Here is a 17,604-nt window from a genome sequence, read left to right on the forward strand (position 1 = left end):
TCCCCGCCTCCCAACCACCAGCCCCGCCTCCCGATCCTGACTAAGCTCCTGAGGATCCATTCCTTCGGCACAGGATTCCTTTATGCTTATCCCACGCATGTTTGAATTCCGTTACGATTCCACCTAAGCTGTCTCCCAGCTGAGGCTTGATTCCCCCCCCCCCCAGCATTCTCAGTCTCCAACTAGTATGAACCCCTCCATAAGAAGGATAAGCACCCCAACTTTATTTCTCTTTTCCCTCATTCCAGCATCCCCACCTCCTCTGCCAGGTCTTTCGCCATTCCGCCCAGTGCGCACACATCCTATGAGCTCTCTCTCATATCTACCCCATACACATACACTAGTTCTCCTTCTGAAATCCCTGTTGCCCCCAGCAAACATAGTTCCACAGTTATCTCAGAACCCCCCCACCCCACCCCACACAGCCCCTGCTCACAACCCGCCAGTTCTCTCAACCTCTCCAGCACTCACAGCATCCTAGCCGTCCCAAACCCACCCTAACGCACACAGACCCCCGCAGCTCTTTCTGAATGCTGCCAATACATCTCTGATCTCTGTCTCCCTCTCTTGGTACATACACCCATCTACTCCCCCCACCTACGCAATTCAGCCATGGTACTGCACTCACATATTTCACCCATGGCACCCCCGTCTTGCCCTCCTTCTCCCTATCCACACTTTCAGTTTTTACACCCCTCCTCAGCTTGCCCTTTTCATCCCCTCTCTCACTCCCCAAGCTCTCCCTTCACCCTCCAGTAGTTTTGCTTGACTTGACCCATTCATTACCTCTTATTCCCCTCCTTCCCCAATGCCCTACACAAGAGCTGCATGCCAGATCCTATTTGTCATCTGACTTTGACTGCTGAATTTCAACCGTGAGCCTCTACAGTGGCCCCCATAGTTCAAACTCAGCCATCAGAGCCAGGGCGGCAGAGGAGCAGGACATAACCCAACACGCAGACGTTCTCCTCTGTGGTGAGTGTCGGGGAGGTAGAGGGCATGAAATTAAATGGAACAAGGAGGGCGGTGCCACAGGAGGGCGGGTACATTACTTGGTGGGGAGGAGCGAGAAGGGTTCAGTTTGTGAGTTCTGGGGGAATCAACATTGGGGCTGATTCTGTTCAATATATTTGTGAGTGACATTACCGAAGGGTTAGAAAATAAAGTTTGCCTTTTTGCGGATGATACTAAGATCTGTAACAGAGTGGACACCAGGGAGGGAGTGGAAAACATGAAAAAGGATCTGCGGAAGCTAGAAGAATGGTCTAAGGTTTGGCAATTAAAATTCAATGCGAAGAAATGCAAAGTGATGCACTTAGGGAGTAGAAATCCACGGGAGACGTATGTGTTAAGCGGGGAGAGTCTGATATGTACGGACGGGGAGAGGGATCTTGGGGTGATAGTAGCTGAGGATCTGAAGGCGACGAAACAATGTGACAAGGCGGTGGCAGTAGCTAGAAGGTTGCTAGGCTGTATAGAGAGAGGTGTGACCAGCAGAAGAAAAGAGGTTTTGATGCCCCTGTATAAGTCGTTGGTGAGGCCCCACCTGGAGTATTGTGTTCAGTTTTGGAGGCCGTATCTTGCTAAGGATGTAAAAAGAATTGAAGCGGTGCAAAGAAAAGCTACGAGAATGGTATGGGATTTGCATTACAAGACGTATGAGGAGAGACTTGCGCACCTGAACATGTATACCCTGGAGGAGAGGAGAAACAGGGGTGATATGATACAGACGTTCAAATATTTGAAAGGTATTAATCCGCAAACAAATCTTTTCCGGAGATGGGAAGGCGTTAGAACTAGAGGACATGAAATGAGATTGAAGGAGGGCAGACTCAAGAAAAATGTTAGGAAATATTTTTTCACGGAGAGAGTGGTGGATACTTGGAATGCCCTCCCGTGGGAGGTGGTGGAGATGAAAACAGTAACGGAATTAAAAAATGCGTGGGGTAAACATAAAGGAATCCTGTTCGGAAGGAATGGATCCTCACAAACTTAGCCGAGATTGGGTGGCAGAGCCGGTGGGGGGAGGCGGGGCTGGTGGTTGGGCCTAGTGCTGGGCAGACTTCTACGGTCTGTGCCCTGAAAATGGCAGAAACAAATCAAGGTCAGGTATACACATAAAGTAGCACATATGAGTTTATCTTGTTCGGCAGACTGGATGGACCGTGCAGGTCTTTTCTGCCATCATCTACTACATTACTATCAGGCTTATTTTCGAAAGAGATCGCTGGCGATCTTCCAACACAAATCGGAAGATCGCCAGCTATCTCTCAATCCCGCCCAAATAGGTATTATCAAAAGCCGATTTTGGCCGGTTTCAACTGCTGTTTCGTCGCGGCGCCAGCCAACCTTCAAGGGGGCATGTTAGGAGGGTAGCGAAGGTGGGACGGGGGCATGGGTACGAGATGGCCGGCTTCAACTTATAATGGAAAAAAGAGGCCGGCTCGAAGTAGCATTTTGCCGGCCGGACTTGGTCCATTTATTTTTAGGACCAGGTCTGGAAAAAGTGCCCCAACTCATCAGATGACCACCGGAGGGAAGCGGGGATGACCTCCCCTTACTATCCCAGTGGTCACCAACCCCCTTCCACACACACACAAAAAAAAATTAAAACATTTTTTGCCAGCCTGTAAGCCGGTCTCAAATGTCATACCCAGCTCCCTGACAGCAGTATGCAGGTCCCTGGAGCAGTTTTTAGTGGGTGCAGTGCACTTCAGGCAGGCAGACCCAGGTCCATCCCCAACTGTTACACTTGTGGTGGTTAATGTTGAGCCCTCCAAAAAACCCCAAAACCCACTGTACCCACATGTAGGTGCCCCCCTTCACCCCTTAGGGCTATGGTAATGGTGTAGACTTGTAGGCAGTGGGTTTTGGGGGGGATTTGGGGGGCTCAGCACACAAGGGAAGGGTGCTATGCACCTGGAAGCTCAGTTTGGTTTTTTTTAAAGACTTTTTCAGTGCCCCCAAGGGTGCCCGGTTGGTGTCCTGGCATGTCGGGGGGGGGGGGCAGTGCACTACAAATGCTGGCTCCTCCCACAGCCAAATGCCTTGCATTTCGCCGGGTTTGATATGGCCGGGTCCGGTTTCCATTATGGCTGAAAATCGGAGCCGGACATCTCATCTAAACCCGGCAATCCGCCGGCAATCCTGTTCCAAACCCGGCAAGCGATTTGTTCTGCGCCAAGCATATTTCGAAAATACGCTTGGCTCCACCCGCTCGCAGAGTTGGCCCTGAAGATGGCCGGCGCGGTTCGATTATGCCCCTCCATGTTACATGAAAGTTTCAGCACCGGCTTCACCCTGTTCAGAATTTCCTCAGGAATAGGATGATGTACCTTACACTCATTTCTGTTTCTGCCAGAGAAGAAAAGGAAGACGTTTATGTCTTTATTAATTTAAAAAACTAGCTCTGAGGTTCTCAGCGGATTACATAATCACATACATAATTTAAAGGCAAATTTAAAATTACAAAATATCTTCAAACTCAAAATACTGAAACAAGTACTAGACCATCATTCATCATCCCAGCTGTAAGTCGGCATAAATACCCATGTCCCGAGCTCTTTTTAAAATTCTTTAATATTTCTTATTCGCATTGGCAACTTATTCTGGTAAACTGGACCAGCAATGTAAAAAATCTTACTTCTATCTCAACAGAACGATATAGGAATTGGCTCATTTTCATACAGAAACACTGTAGGATTATCAGGTGCATCACGTGTTGTAAGTAATAAAATCGGAGTCTTGTTAATAATTTAATTTCAGACTATTTGCAGACACCCAGTAGTTCATAGAAAGAATTATTAACCTCAATCTGGCAAACGTATCTCCAACACTTTTCTCCAATCTCGTCTGCATATAGTCTGAATTATATACCAAAACAATTAAGCAACCGACTAAGCATCTCCCCTTACGTTCCCGCCAGTAACCTCCGCTCACAGGCCAAATCCCTCCTCTCAGTACCCTTCTCCACCTCCGCCAACTCCAGGCTCCACCCATTCTGCCTCGCCTCACCCTATGCTTGGAATAAACTTTCTGAGCCCTTACGCCAAGCCCCCTCCCTACCCATCTTCAAATCCTTGCTCAAAACCCATCTCTTCAATGTTGCTTTCGGCACCTAACCTTTATACCTTTCAGGAATCTAGACTGCCCCAATTTGACCGACTGTACACTTGTCCTTTAGATTGTAAGCTCTTTGAGCAGGGACTGTCCTTCTATGTTAAACTGTACAGCGCTGCGTAACCCTAGTAGCGCTTTAGAAATGTTAAATAGTAGTAGTAGTAATAGTAGTAAGAGGTATTAAAACAATATTAAAGAGAATAGCAGGGACAGGATCCTTGTGGGACACCTGTTATTAGACTTATTTCTGACACATCATTACCCTGTATAACAGTGGCGTAGCCAGACCTGACATTTTGGGTGGGCCCAGAGCTAATATGGGTGGGCACTAGGTATGAGTAGTGTTTCTTGGGATATTACAAAAGAATGGATTTCTAAGTAGTCTGCCCAACAGCTGCCCTGCATCAACATAAAACACATGCATTTTTATTTATTTATTTGTTACATTTGTACCCCACATTTTCCCACCTATTTGCAGGCACAATGTGGCTTACATAGTACCGTAATGGCGTTCGCCAAGTCAGCTGATAACAAATTCAAGGTTATATTGTGGTCACAAGAGATAGGTGTGTATCAGGCAACATGAGGGTTGAAGGGAGTGATAATTGTATATTGTCCTGTTCGATCATTGGTTATGTTGTGTTGCTGGTGTGGGGATTTATGGGGATTCTCCCCTGCCCTGCCTTCTCCTCCAGCCATATCCAGCAAACTTCCTCTCCTCAGCCCCCTCCATCCATCCATGTCCAGCGATTCTCCCTGCCCCCCCTTCCATTCATGTCCAGCGATTCTCCTCTGCCCTCTCCCCATCTATGTCCAACAATTCTCCTTTGATTCCCACCCTCCCCTCCCATCCATATCCAGTGACTTCCCCAGCTCCCCGTTTTCAGTTCCTGAGTTCTGGTTCCCTCCTCTCCACCCATTCATCCATGTCCAGCAACTCTCCATTCTCCCCTGCCCTCTCCTCCATCCATATCCAGCAAATTTCCTCTCCCCTGCCCCATCCATACATCCATACATCCATGTCCAGCAATTCTCCTCACTCCTCTGCTCTCCCCTCCATATCCAGTGATTTCTCTTCCCTGTCCTTCCCTCCATGTCCAGCAATTCTCCTCTGCCCCTCCCCTCTATGTCCAGCAATTCTCCTCTGCCCCTGTCCTCCCCTCCATGTCCAGTGATTTCACCTTTCTCCCCTGCCCTGCCCTTCCCTCCCATCCATGTCCAGCGATTCTCCTCTACCCTCCCCCTATCCAGCTCTCCCTTTTCAGTCTCCTTCTGTTCCAACCCAGCCCACCTGCCCGCCCTCAGCTCCCCGATAGCCCTCCTCTCCATTCCTTTCTGCCCTCTCCATCCATCCATGTCAAGCAATTCTCCTCTCTCCCCTGGCCTCCCCTCCATGTCCAGCGATTCTCCCTGCCCTCCCCTCCCATCCATGTCCAGCGATTCTCCTCTGCCCTCCCCCCATCCAGTGGCATAGCCAAGGATGGGCTGGGGTGGGCCCAGGCCCACCCACTTTAGGTTCAGGCCCACCAAGTAGCAGCACACATATAATGTGGCTGGCAGGGATCCCAAGCCCCACCAGCCAAAAACTCCCAACAACTTTTTGCTGACGGTGAAAATCTGCTATTTAAAAGGTATACGGGGGAGAGGGGATGTTTGAAAGACCATATGGCATGCAGGCGAGAGAGGGAGAAACCAAATCACTTGTAGGACAAGGCGGAGTGCTGCCCACCCACCTTGGGTCCTGGCCCACCCAAACTTGGGTGTCTGGCTACGCCCCTGCCCCCATCTATGTCCAACAATTCTCCCTTTGTATCCCCACCCTCTCCTCCCATCCATGTCTAGTGACTTCCCCAGCTCTCCATTTTCAGTCCCCGAGTTCTAGTACCTCCTCTCCATCCATCCATGTCCAGCAACTCTCCATTCTCCCCTGCCCTCTTCTCCAGCCATATCCAGCAAACTTCCTGTCCCCTGCCCCCTCCATTCATTCATCCATGTCCAGCAATTCTTCTCTCTCCCCTGCCCTCCACTCCATGTCTAGCGACTTCTCCTTCCCCTGCCCTCCCCTCCTTCCATGTGCATCTCCTTCCTGTCTTCCCTCCCCTCCATCCATCTCCAGCAACTCTCCTCTCTCCCCTCTCCTCCATCCATCCATGTCCAGCAAATTTCCTCTCTCCCCAGCCCCCTCCATCCATCCATTTCCAGCAACTCTCCATTCCCCCTGCCCTCTCCTCCATCCATCCATATCCAGCAAATTTCCTCTCTCCCCAGCCCCCTCCATCCATCCATATCCAGCAACTCTCCATTCTCCCCTGCCCTCTCCTCCATCCATATCCAGCAAATTTCCTCTCCCTTGCCCCCTCCGTCCATCCATGTCCAGCAATTCTCCTCACTCCTTTGTCCTCCCCTCCATATCCAGTAATTTCTCTTCCCTCCATGTCCAGCGATTCTCCTCTGCCCCTCCCCCTATCCACGTCCAACGATTCTCTTTTGACCCCCCCACTCTCCCCTTCCATCCGATGTCCAGTGACTTCCCCAGCTCTCCCTTTTCAGTCTCCTTCTGTTCCAACCCAGCCCCACCTGCCTGCCCTCAGCTCCCCGATAGCCCTCCTCTCCATTCCTTCCTGCCCCCCTCCGCGTTTAAACCTTTTATTTTCAGTCGCAGCGATGGCAGTGAAGAAAAAAACACAGCGGGCTCGCATCCAGCCTTTCCCTTCCCTCACACAGTGTCCTGCCCTCGCGGAAACAGGAAATTCATCATCAGAGGAATACGAGACACTGTGTGAGGGAACGGAAAGGCTGGATTTGAGCCCGCTGAGGGTGGGAAGGAGGGACAGAGAGCTGCATGCAGCGGTGCGCCGGCCCTGCGTTTGGGGGGGCAATGCCCCTTTCGCCCCCCAAGCTATGCCCATGCCAAGTGGCCCAATAGAATACGTTGCCAAAGGTGGGAAAGAGCGAAAACACCGTGAGGGAACAAAATAGCCGACAAAACCAGAGAGAGCAGAGAAGCGAAGCCAAATGCAAGGACAGCGCCCGCCAAAAACAAAGGAGGCCCTGAGAAGAAGGAAGTAAGAATAAATCAGGTAACAGACAAGAGAAAGAAGGAAAAACAGTTTCTTCTTTGTTTAAAAAAAAAACAAACTTCACTAGTGACGGAAAAATAAAGGCTTACCTCAGAGGCAGAAATTCAGATAACCTACCACCAGAAGAAAAGAACCCCACAGGGGAGACAAGTTACTCCATGCCACAATCAACCATCACCCTGCTAGAAAGACAGCCAGGGGAGGGGAGGGAACCAGGGTCACTGGATATCAAACTAGCTGGCAGGTGAGGAACTCAGGACCACTAGTAGTCTAAAACTAGCCCCAACACGGCTACCGTCACACCAAGAAGAATCTGGGACAGGAGCTACCAGCCAGCAATCCAGAGTAGCTGCACAATCCGTCCACCATCCGCTAGGAGACAGAGAAAATACTGAACATTCCAGGCTGCACGATACCTTAAGGGGGGTTTACTATTTTCTCTGTTCCTTCCGCTGGTAGATGGACAAACTCATTAGTATGGACTGGTACTACTACTACTTATCATTTCTATAGCGCTACTAGACGTACGCAGCGCTGTACACTTGAACATGAAGAGACAGTCCCTGCTCGACAGAGCTTACAATCTAATTAGGACAGACAAACAGGACAAACAAGCGATAAGGGAATATTAAAGTGAGGATGATAAAATAAGAGTTCTGAACAAGTGAATAAGGGTTAGGAGTTAAAAGCAGCATCAAAAAGGTGGGCTTTTAGCTTAGATTTGAAGACGGTCAGAGATGGAGCTTGACTTACTGGCTCAGGAAGTTTATTCCAGGCATATGGTGCAGCAAGATAAAAGGAACGGAGTCTGGAGTTAGCAGTGGAGGAGAAGGGTGCAGATAAGAGAGATTTACCCAGTGAACAAAGTTCCCGGGGAGGAATGTAGGGAGAGATGAGAGTGGAGAGGTACTGAGGAGCTGCAGAGTGAATGCACTTATAGGTCAATAAGAGGAGTTTGAACTGTATGCGGAAACGGATAGGAAGCCAGTGAAGTGACTTGAGGAGAGGGCTAATATGAGCGTAAGACCCTGGCGGAATATTAGTCGTGCAGCAGAAGTTTGAACAGATTGAAGAGGAGAGAGGCTAAGTGGGAGACCTGTGAGAAGCAAGTTGCACTAGTCTAAGCGAGAGGTGATAAGAGCGTGGATGGGTTCTGGTAGTGTGCTCAGAAAGGGGCTGATGGTTGGGAGGCGGGGATAGTGCTGGGCATACGGTCTGTGCCAGAGCCGGTGGTGGGGGAGGCGGAGCTGGTGGTTGGGAGGCGGGGATAGTGCTGGGCAGACTACGGTCTGCCCTGATAAAGACAGGTACAAATCAAGGTAAGGTATACACAAAAAGTAGCACATATGAGTTTATTTTGTTGGCCAGACTGGATGGACCGTGCAGGTCTTTTTCTGCCATCATCTACTATGTTACTATGTATGAAAGGGGGAATTTTGCTGATATTATAGAGAAAGAAACGACAGGTTTTAGCAGTCTGTTGAATATGTGCAGAGGAGAGGGAGGAGTCGAAGATGACCCCAAGGTTACGAGCTGATGAGACAGGAAGGATGAGAGTTTTATCCACAGAAATAGAGAATGGGGGAGGAGGAGAGGTTGGTTTAGGGGGAAAGATAAGAAGCATAGATGACAAGGAACTCTTATCTGCACTTTTCTCCACTGCTAATCCAGACTCTGTTCCTTTTATCTTGCTGCACCATATGCCTGGAATAAACTTCCTGAGCTGGTACGTCAAGCTCCATCTCTGGCCGTCTTCAATGCTAGGCTAAAAGACACCTTTTTGATGTCGCTTTTAACTCCTAACCCTCACTCACTGTTCAGCACCCATTTTTATCACCCACCTTTGTAACTCCCTTATCCCTTATTTGTCCGGTTTATCTGTCCTAATTAGATTGTAAGCTCTTTCAAGCAGGGACTGTCTCTTGTGTCCAGTGTAGAGTGATGCATATGTGTAGTAGAGCTATAGAAATGATAAGTAGTAGTAGTAGTAGACTTAATTGACAAGTTAAGTAAAGAAATATTTTCCCAAAATGTTTTAAATTTAGTACTTAGCAGATTCATGATTGCGTGGCCCCGTAGTCCTAGTATTTTGGCTAGAGGACATTTCACCTCTACCGTCCCAGCACAAACAAATTTTAAAAGCAAGAGGACAGGAAGCAGAAAGTGACTGTCAGAGAAAAGAGGGAGAATGTAAGGAGAAAGTGAGAGTCTGGTAAAGCAGGAGGAGAATGAGGAGAAGAGCCTGAGGGGCTACAGCAGGGAATGGATTGAGCAGGCCAGGCTCATTTCTTCTTGTGTGTGTGTGGCATTGCCTGGCACTGCATCCCCTGCTGCCCACCTCCTGCCAGTGAGGGGAGGAGAATGAGGAAGAAGAGCCGAGGGGCTACAGCAGGGAATGGATTGAGCAGTGCCAGGCTCATTTCTTCTTGTGTGTGTGGCATTGCCTGGAACTGCATCTCCTGCTGCCACCTCCTGCTAGTGAGGGGAGGAGATGAGAAAGAAGAGCCTGAGGTGCTACAGCAGGGAATGGATGATTCTTTGTGTGTGTGTGGCATTGCTGGCACTGCAGCCCTGCTGCCCACCTCCTGCCAGTGAGGGGAGGGAATGAGGAAGAAGAGCCAGGGGCTACAGGAGGGAATGGATTGAGCAGTGCCAGGCTCGTCTTCTGTGTGTGGCACTGTATCCCCTGCTGCCCACCTCCTGCCAGTCTCCTACTGTTGAGTGCAAAACCCTGCAGACATTCTCCTGTCCTGACTCCCTTCATCCCTGGGGGCAGATCTGGGAATCAGGGTCTCCTCCTGGAGAGAAGCAGGAAGGAACCTGGATCATTAGGACCACCCTAGGTGGAATGTGAGAAAACACAGTGTCAGAGGGGGTGGATCTTGTCCTTGCCTCACCAGTCTTGTGACCAATCAATGGAAGGGGCGTGGTCTCCCTTATCATGCTGTCTCAATCTAACCTCCTTGTTTATCTAACACTTCTTGTGAGTGACATCATAGAGTCTCTCTCATGCTGGGTTCTCAATCTAACCTCCTTGTTCTCAATTACCTCCTTGTGAGACATAGAGTCAGTTCCTGGGCTGCAGCACCAAGTCCCTCTTTATCTTGAGACATCAGCTGCTGCCACCTGTGGCCGGATGGTTTCACTCAGATGCTGCAGAGGGAAAACAGTTTCCAGGGCTGCCAGTCCTACCTGCTCAGCACAAACCCCAAGAGCCATCCTCCTGCCCTTCTCCAGAGCTCGATCTCCAGTACTGGCCCCTTGGTCTCTCTACACTCTGGGGCAGCTTTAAGTCGGATCCAAGACTTGGCTCTCTGTAAATGGTGGCAGATGGAGAAGGATCAGGGAAGGAGCAGAGAACTGATCATCACTGAAAGCTATGGGTGGTTTAGTAATAACGTCTTTGTGCACTTCCTGGAATATTTTAGCAAATGAAGCACAGAGAGAGGAAACTCCAGCAGCCACATCCTGACCCTGAAACAGGAACTACCAAGATATATCCGTACAACCAACGAACATCTACCCTTCCGAAAGCTGCTGAAAACATACCTCTTCAAACAAGCCTATCCAAACGGCCCAACTTAAATTAAGAACCTATCCACCAACTGTAGGAGGGATTACTGAACGCTGGATACCACTAGACTAAGGAACCGACCTCCAGACCAACGGGACACTACATTAACCATATCTCAATCCTTCCCCCACATCTCTTCCTTATCCCTCTTATACAATTGTGTTATCGCTGTGATACTTTTTACCCCACACACAGTGGTGTACTGGAGCAGGCTCTCACAGGCTCGCAAGAGCTGGTTGTTAAGTTTTAAGAATTTTGGGAGCCGGTTGTTAAAGTAGGGCCTCCATGGTTACTTTAGCAAACTGGGTCCTAAAATGGCTTGGGCCCCTGCTGATTTCTCTTTTACTTTGCTGGTGAGGATGCTGAGCCCTGCCAGCCAAGTAAATAGACTACTGCTGCTCCCGCTCCTTGTTTCCAGCTCTGGGCAACAGGCTGGGACTTCTCGAGCATGTCAGAGAAGTTCCAGCATGCTGCTCAGAGCAAGACGTTGGGAGTGGTGGCTGCCAGCAAAGGTATGCTAGAGTGCCCGCACGAAGGAGGGAGGAGAGAGAGGCAAGTGTTGCCACCCCCCCCCCCCCGGCCACCCCTGGCCCTTCCAACTGCAGAGCGGGCTACGTCGGAGAAAGAGCCTGTGTTAAAATTTACCAGCACACCCCTGCCCACACATCATGTTGCTTCTGTGATGTTGTACCCATACATTGTATTATCTTTGTGATATCTTATACCAATACATTGTAAGCCGCACTGAACCTGCTATCGAGCGGGAAAGAGCGGGGTATAAATGCTACAAATAAATAAATAGATAAATAAATAAACTACTCCCTCCAGCCAGATGTTTATATTTTGGGTCATATCATGCTCCAGTTTACAAATATCAGATATTATGCAGAGGAAACAGCTGCTTCCTCTACTGGACATGAGAACTTCTAGGTGGAATGTGACATCACAGTATCAGAGGGCGGGATCTTGTCCTCATCTCCCTGCCTCGCCTTTCTGACCAATCAATGGAAGGGGTGTGGTCTCCCTCTCATGCTGTGTTCTCAATCTACCCTCCTTGTGAGTGACATCAGGGGATGCAGTGCCAGGCAATGCCACACATACAGAAGGCTCTTCTTCCTCATTCTCCTCCCCTCACTGGCAGGAGGTGGGCAGCAGGGGATGCAGTGCCAGGCAATGCCACACACACACAAGAAGAAATGAGCCTGGCACTGCTCAATCCATTCCCTCCTGTAGCCCCTCAGGCTCTCTTCCTCATTCTCCTCTCCTCACTGGCAGGAGGTGGGCAGCAGGGGAGGCAGTGCCAGGCAATGCCACACATACAGAAGGCTCTTCTTCCTCATTCTCCTCCCTCACTGGCAGGAGGTGGGCAGCAGGGGATGCAGTGCCAGGCAATGCCACACACACACAAGAAGAAATGAGCCTGGCACTGCTCAATCCATTCCCTCCTGTAGCCCCTCAGGCTTCTTCCTCATTCTCTCTCCTCACTGGCAGGAGGTGGGCAGCAGGGAAGGCAGTGCCAGGCAATGCCACACATACAGAAGGCTCTTCTTCCTCATTCTCCTCCCCTCATGGCAGGAGGGGGCAGCAGGGGATGCAGTGCCAGGCAATGCCACACACACACAAGAAGAAATGAGCCTGGCACTGCTCAATCCATTCCCTCCTGTAGCCCCTCAGGCTCTTCTTCCTCATTCTCCTCCCCTCACTGGCAGGAGGTGGGCAGCAGGGGATGCAGTGCCAGGCAATGCCACACACACACAAGAAGACATGAGCCTGGCACTGCTCAATCCATTCCCTCCAGTAGCCCCTCGGGCTCTTCTTCCTGATTCTCCTCCCTCACTGGCAGGAGGTGGGCAGCAGGGGATGCAGTGCCAGGCAATGCCACACACACACAAGAAGAAATAAGCCTGGCACTGCTCAATCCATTCCCTGCTGTAGCCCCTCAGGCTCTCTTCCTCATTCTCTCTCCTCACTGGCAGGAGGTGGGCAGCAGGGGATGCAGTGCCAGGCAATGCCACACAACACAAGAAGAAATGAGCCTGGCACTGCTCAATCCATTCCCTGCTGCAGCCCCTCAGACACTTCTTCCCTTCTCTCCCTCCTTCCATCCAGCATCTGCCCTCTCTCTTCCCTCTTCCAGTGGCTGCCCCTTCTCTCCCTCCTTCCATCCAGTGACTGCCCTCCCCTCTTCCAGCGACTGCCCTCTCTCTCCTGTCTTCCTTCCAGCATCTGCCCCCTTCTCTCCCTCCTTCCATCCAGCATCTGCCCTCTCTCTTCCCTCTTCCAGTGGCTGCCCCTTTCTCCCTCTTTCCATCCAGTGTCTGCCCTCTCTCTTCCAGTGGCTGCACCTTTCTCCTCTTTCCATCCAGCGTCTGCCCTCTCTCTTCCCTCTTCCAGTGGCTGCCCTTTCTCTCCCTCCTTCCATCCAGCGACTGCCCTCTCTCTTCCCTCTTCCAGCGACTGCCCTCTCTTTCCTGTCTTCCTTCCAGCGTCTGCCCCTTCTCTCCCTTCTTCCATCCAGCATCTGCCCTCTCTTCCCTCTTCCAGCGTTTGCCCTCTCTCTCATCTTCCTTCCAGTGTCTGTCCCTTCTCGCCCTCCTTTCATCCAGCGACAGCCCTCTCTCTCCTGTCTTCCTTCCAGCGTCTACCCCTTCTGTCCCTCCTTCCATCCAGTGTCTGCCCTCTTCATTTAACTCAGTAAGGCAACAGTACTGTAAAAGTATAGTAGAAAGGCAAAGAGAGAGATACATACTGGCCATGTTGGGGAGGACATGAAAGTGAAATCAAAGCACCTAGAAAAACTAGAAAGCTGGGAATCTGAGAGTTAGGGTCCAGCAGGGACTAAGGGAGAAATGAAAACTTAACACACAAGAGCCCTAGCCCACCTATGAAAAGACACTGGACCCTAAAGCACCAAGGTACCTGCTACTGGAAAATGGAACAAGCTGGTCTGTTACACATTCCTACACAAAACACTACATGCTAGCAGAATCCATCACCTCAGTCACATATGCAGAACACGGACAGACCCTCATGTGATACAAAATAGAGAACCACAAAAAACATGCCCAGAAAACTGAAATGAAATATAGATCAAGAAAGCCAGACTCTGGAAGCAGGTCAATACTGGTAAAAGAGAAACAGAAATTGTACGCTCTGTCGAGCAGGGACTGTCTCTTCATGTTCAAGTGTACAGCGTTGCGTACGTCTAGTAGCGCTATAGAAATGATAAGTAGTACTAGTAGTTTCTCCTATACTCTGCAAAATACAACAATAGAAAAAAATGTACATTTCACAAAGCAGGCACATCTTAGTCCTTAAAAAGCATTAAATAAAAAGAATGGTTTGTTTTCTACCTTTGTTGTCTGAGCATTCTATTTTTGAGTTGGTCTGGGTCCAGTCTCTTTCCACTTTTCATGTGTCAGTCTTCTCCTAAATTTATTATATTATTTATTGCACTTGTATCCCACATTTTCCCACCTCTTTGCAGACGCAATGTGGCTTACGAAACATCACGGACAATGGAAATAAAAAGAGAATAGGCATTTGGTGTTACAGAAGGACGTTGGATTGCTTGGTAATGGAATGCATGCTAGTAATATAAAGAAGGCATTATTAACATTTCTGGAATTATACAAGAGTTTCACATGATTTTTCTTTGTGGTATATCTTGTCGAAGAGATGGGTCTTTAGTAGTTTACGGAAGTTGGTCAGTTCATAAGTCGCTTTGAGGTTGCGTGGCAATGCGTTCCAGAATTGCGTGCTCATATAGGAAAAGGTTGATGCGTGCATTAATTTGTATTTTAGACCTTTACTGTTAGGGAAATGAAGATTAAGGAATGTACGAGATGATTTTTTAGCATTCCTGGGTGGTAGGTCTAGCAAGTCTGACATGTAGGCTGGGGCGTCGCCATGTTTGTTTTTTTTGTACTAGGGTACATATTTTGAACGTGATACGTTCTTTGAGTGGGAGCCAGTGTAGTTCTCTCATAGGGGTTTTGCACTTTCGTATTTTGATTTTCCAAATATGAGTCTGGCCGCCGTGTTCTTTTCCAGGTTGGCTTTTCCATTTCTTTGCTCTTCTCTTGTCTTCTTCCTGTCCTTCTCTACATCTGTCTGGCACTGATCTTTCATTTGATGTTTTTTCCCCACTTTTCTCTCACTCTTTAGTCCTTAGTATCCATCTTCAACTCTCGGTGGCCATTTGAATCGGCACCATCAGCATTGCAAGGGGAAGAGAGAGAATGCAGGGCAGCGCTCCGGGCAGGAAAGAAGGTGCTCTTTCCTGCCCCGAACAGGTCACTAGACCACCAGGGCAGTAGAGTAAGGTAAGGGAGGGGATAGGACATCCTTAGGGGGGTGGGGTAAAAGGGGTGGGGCGATATGTGATGGGGCGGGGCATGTGTCCTCTTTTTAGGGGGACCAAATTTTTTTATTTATTTAACACATTTATACCCGCATTTTCCCACTTAGTTGCAGGCTCAATGTGGCTTACATAATACCATAGAGGCAGGCTCCGGTTCGATAAAATACAAATACACAAATAGTAGTAAAGTTATAAATAACATGAGTATAAGGCAACAAAGATATGATAAAAAGTCCAATACGGTTCATAGTTTTGCTGTATCACAGGAAGTAGAAAATTAAGTTGGGTCTTGGGGGTAGGCCTTCTTAAACAAGGTGGTTTTCAGTGACTTCCTGAAGTTAAGATGGTTATGAATTGATTTCACGGTTTTAGGCAGTGCGTTCCACAGTTGGTACTTATGTAAGAGAAGCTGGATGCATAAGTGATTTGTATCTAAGACCATTGCAGTCTGGATAATGTAAATTTAAGTAAGTTCGGGATAGATAACTATGGTAACCCTACGTATGGGGTGCAGGCATCGGTGGCTCAAGGAGTTGCTGTTGCCTGCCAAGTTTGGTAAAAGGGAGGTCTGGCCATCTTTACTGGAGGTCTTCCGCTGACAAAGCTTGGGGATCCTCAACAGCTAAAGTATTTATATTTTGAGTTGGGAAGTGCAGGGGGAGGGGGTAGAGAGAAACTTTTGTGCCTACCCACTTTGGGTTCAGGCCAGTGGTGTGCTGGAGCTGGCTTGCAAGAGCAGGTTGTTAAATTTTTGGCATCTTGCGAGCCGGCTTGCCTCTCCTCCCCACTCCGAGCTGCAGAGTCACAGACTCCAAGTGCCGGCTCAACCTGCCCACCCTCAGCTCCCTAATAGCCCTCCTTTCCTTTCTGCCGCTGCCCTGTGTTTAAATTTTATTTTACCTCAAGTCACGGCGGCGGCACTGAAAGCAGCAGGCTCAGCTCAGCTCGCCTCCAGCCTTCCTTTCCCTCTCAGTGTACTGTCCCGCCTTCTTCTGATGTATTTCCTGTTTCTGTGAGGGCGGGACACTGAGAGGGAAGGGAAGGCTGGAGGCGAGCTGAGCCTGCTGCTTTCAGTGCCACCGCCGTGACTTGAGGTAAAATAAAAGATTTAAATGCAGGGCGGCAGCAGGAAGGAAAGGAGGGCTATTGGGGAGCTGAGGGCAGGCAGGTGAACCGGCGCTAGGGTTGGAACTGGAACTCGAGGGCTGAAAAGGGGGGCAGGTGGAGGCTGGGGCGAATCACTGCACATGGATGGGAGGGGAGGATAGGGGGCAAAGGAGAATCGCTGGACATGGAAGGGAGGGCAGAGGAGAATAGCTGGGCATGGATGGTTAGGGGAGGGCAGAGGAGAATCAATGGGCATGGATGGGGGAAGGACAGGAGGAGAGGAGAAATGCTGGACATGGATGAAGGAGAGGGAAGACAGAGCAGGAGGTGCACATGGATTTAGGGGAGAGAGGAGAAATTCTGGACACGGATGGAGGGGAGGGGGGGAGAGAGTTGAAATGCTGGACATGGATGGAGGGGAGGGAAGAGAGAGGAAGTGAGATGAACATGGATGGAGGGGAGGAGAGAGGAGAAATGCTGGACATGGATCATGAAGGGGGGGAGGAAAAACAGCTGGACATGGATGAACAGAGGGAAGAGAGAGGAAGGAGATGTCTTGCGAGGCCGCCCTTGTAAGTCTGGGCAGCCATTTTAAAGAAGATGCGGCAGGAGGAGGGTCAGCACTGGCAGGAGGCAGGAAAGACTGGGGATCTTTCCTGCCCTGAAGAATCCACTGACCACCAGGGACGCTGCCTTCAGGTATGCACTGGGAGTGGGACCCTTCGAGTCGGGGGAGCGGATAGGAGGTCTTTAAAAGGTAGATGAGATGAGGTGGGGTGGGGTGTGGAGGGGAGGATACTGTAAAAAAATGCCGCTGTCTTATGCATAGGGATGGACACAGAGGAAGTATAAGAAGGGAATAACTTTTCATAGGTAGAGTAGTAATTTGTTATAAATCGTAATCGTGTGTCGTTTGGAGGGGTGGTTATAGGGACACCTAACCCTGTTATTGGTGCAGAGCTGTTTTTTCTCCTGGTAAGGGCTTCTAAACAGATATCATGTTATGAGAATCAGGTGCTCAACGTTAAAAGTTCTCTCTTTATTTACTTATTTATGGCATTTTATCCCACATTAAACATGAATTAGATTGGACCCTGGTAGCATTTTTATATTTCAACAGTTTTATTGATGACAAATCAAAAAGTACAAATCCACCTTAACATAGCAGCATCAATACAATTGTACAAAGCTCAGTGGAACATCACTTCAAGCATACAACATTACGTACAGCCATCAAAATTTGTAATATAGCACTTAACCCTCCCTCCCCCCAAACCGTGTTCTGTATTTAACTTTTATGTATTAACTATTGTTATGGATGAAAACGCATGACTAGCAATTCCTTATTAAACAATAAAAGT

At 49.2% G+C, this 17,604-nt stretch overlaps 1 protein-coding gene across 1 annotated transcript in view; it reads left to right on the plus strand.

The window, feature by feature from the left end:
- Positions 1-17,604, plus strand: part of LOC115477517 — an 881,049-nt gene that overhangs the window by 512,931 nt on the left and 350,514 nt on the right.

Source organism: Microcaecilia unicolor, chromosome 1 (assembly GCF_901765095.1).
Source record: "Microcaecilia unicolor chromosome 1, aMicUni1.1, whole genome shotgun sequence".
In the NCBI taxonomy this organism is placed as follows: domain Eukaryota; kingdom Metazoa; phylum Chordata; class Amphibia; order Gymnophiona; family Siphonopidae; genus Microcaecilia; species Microcaecilia unicolor.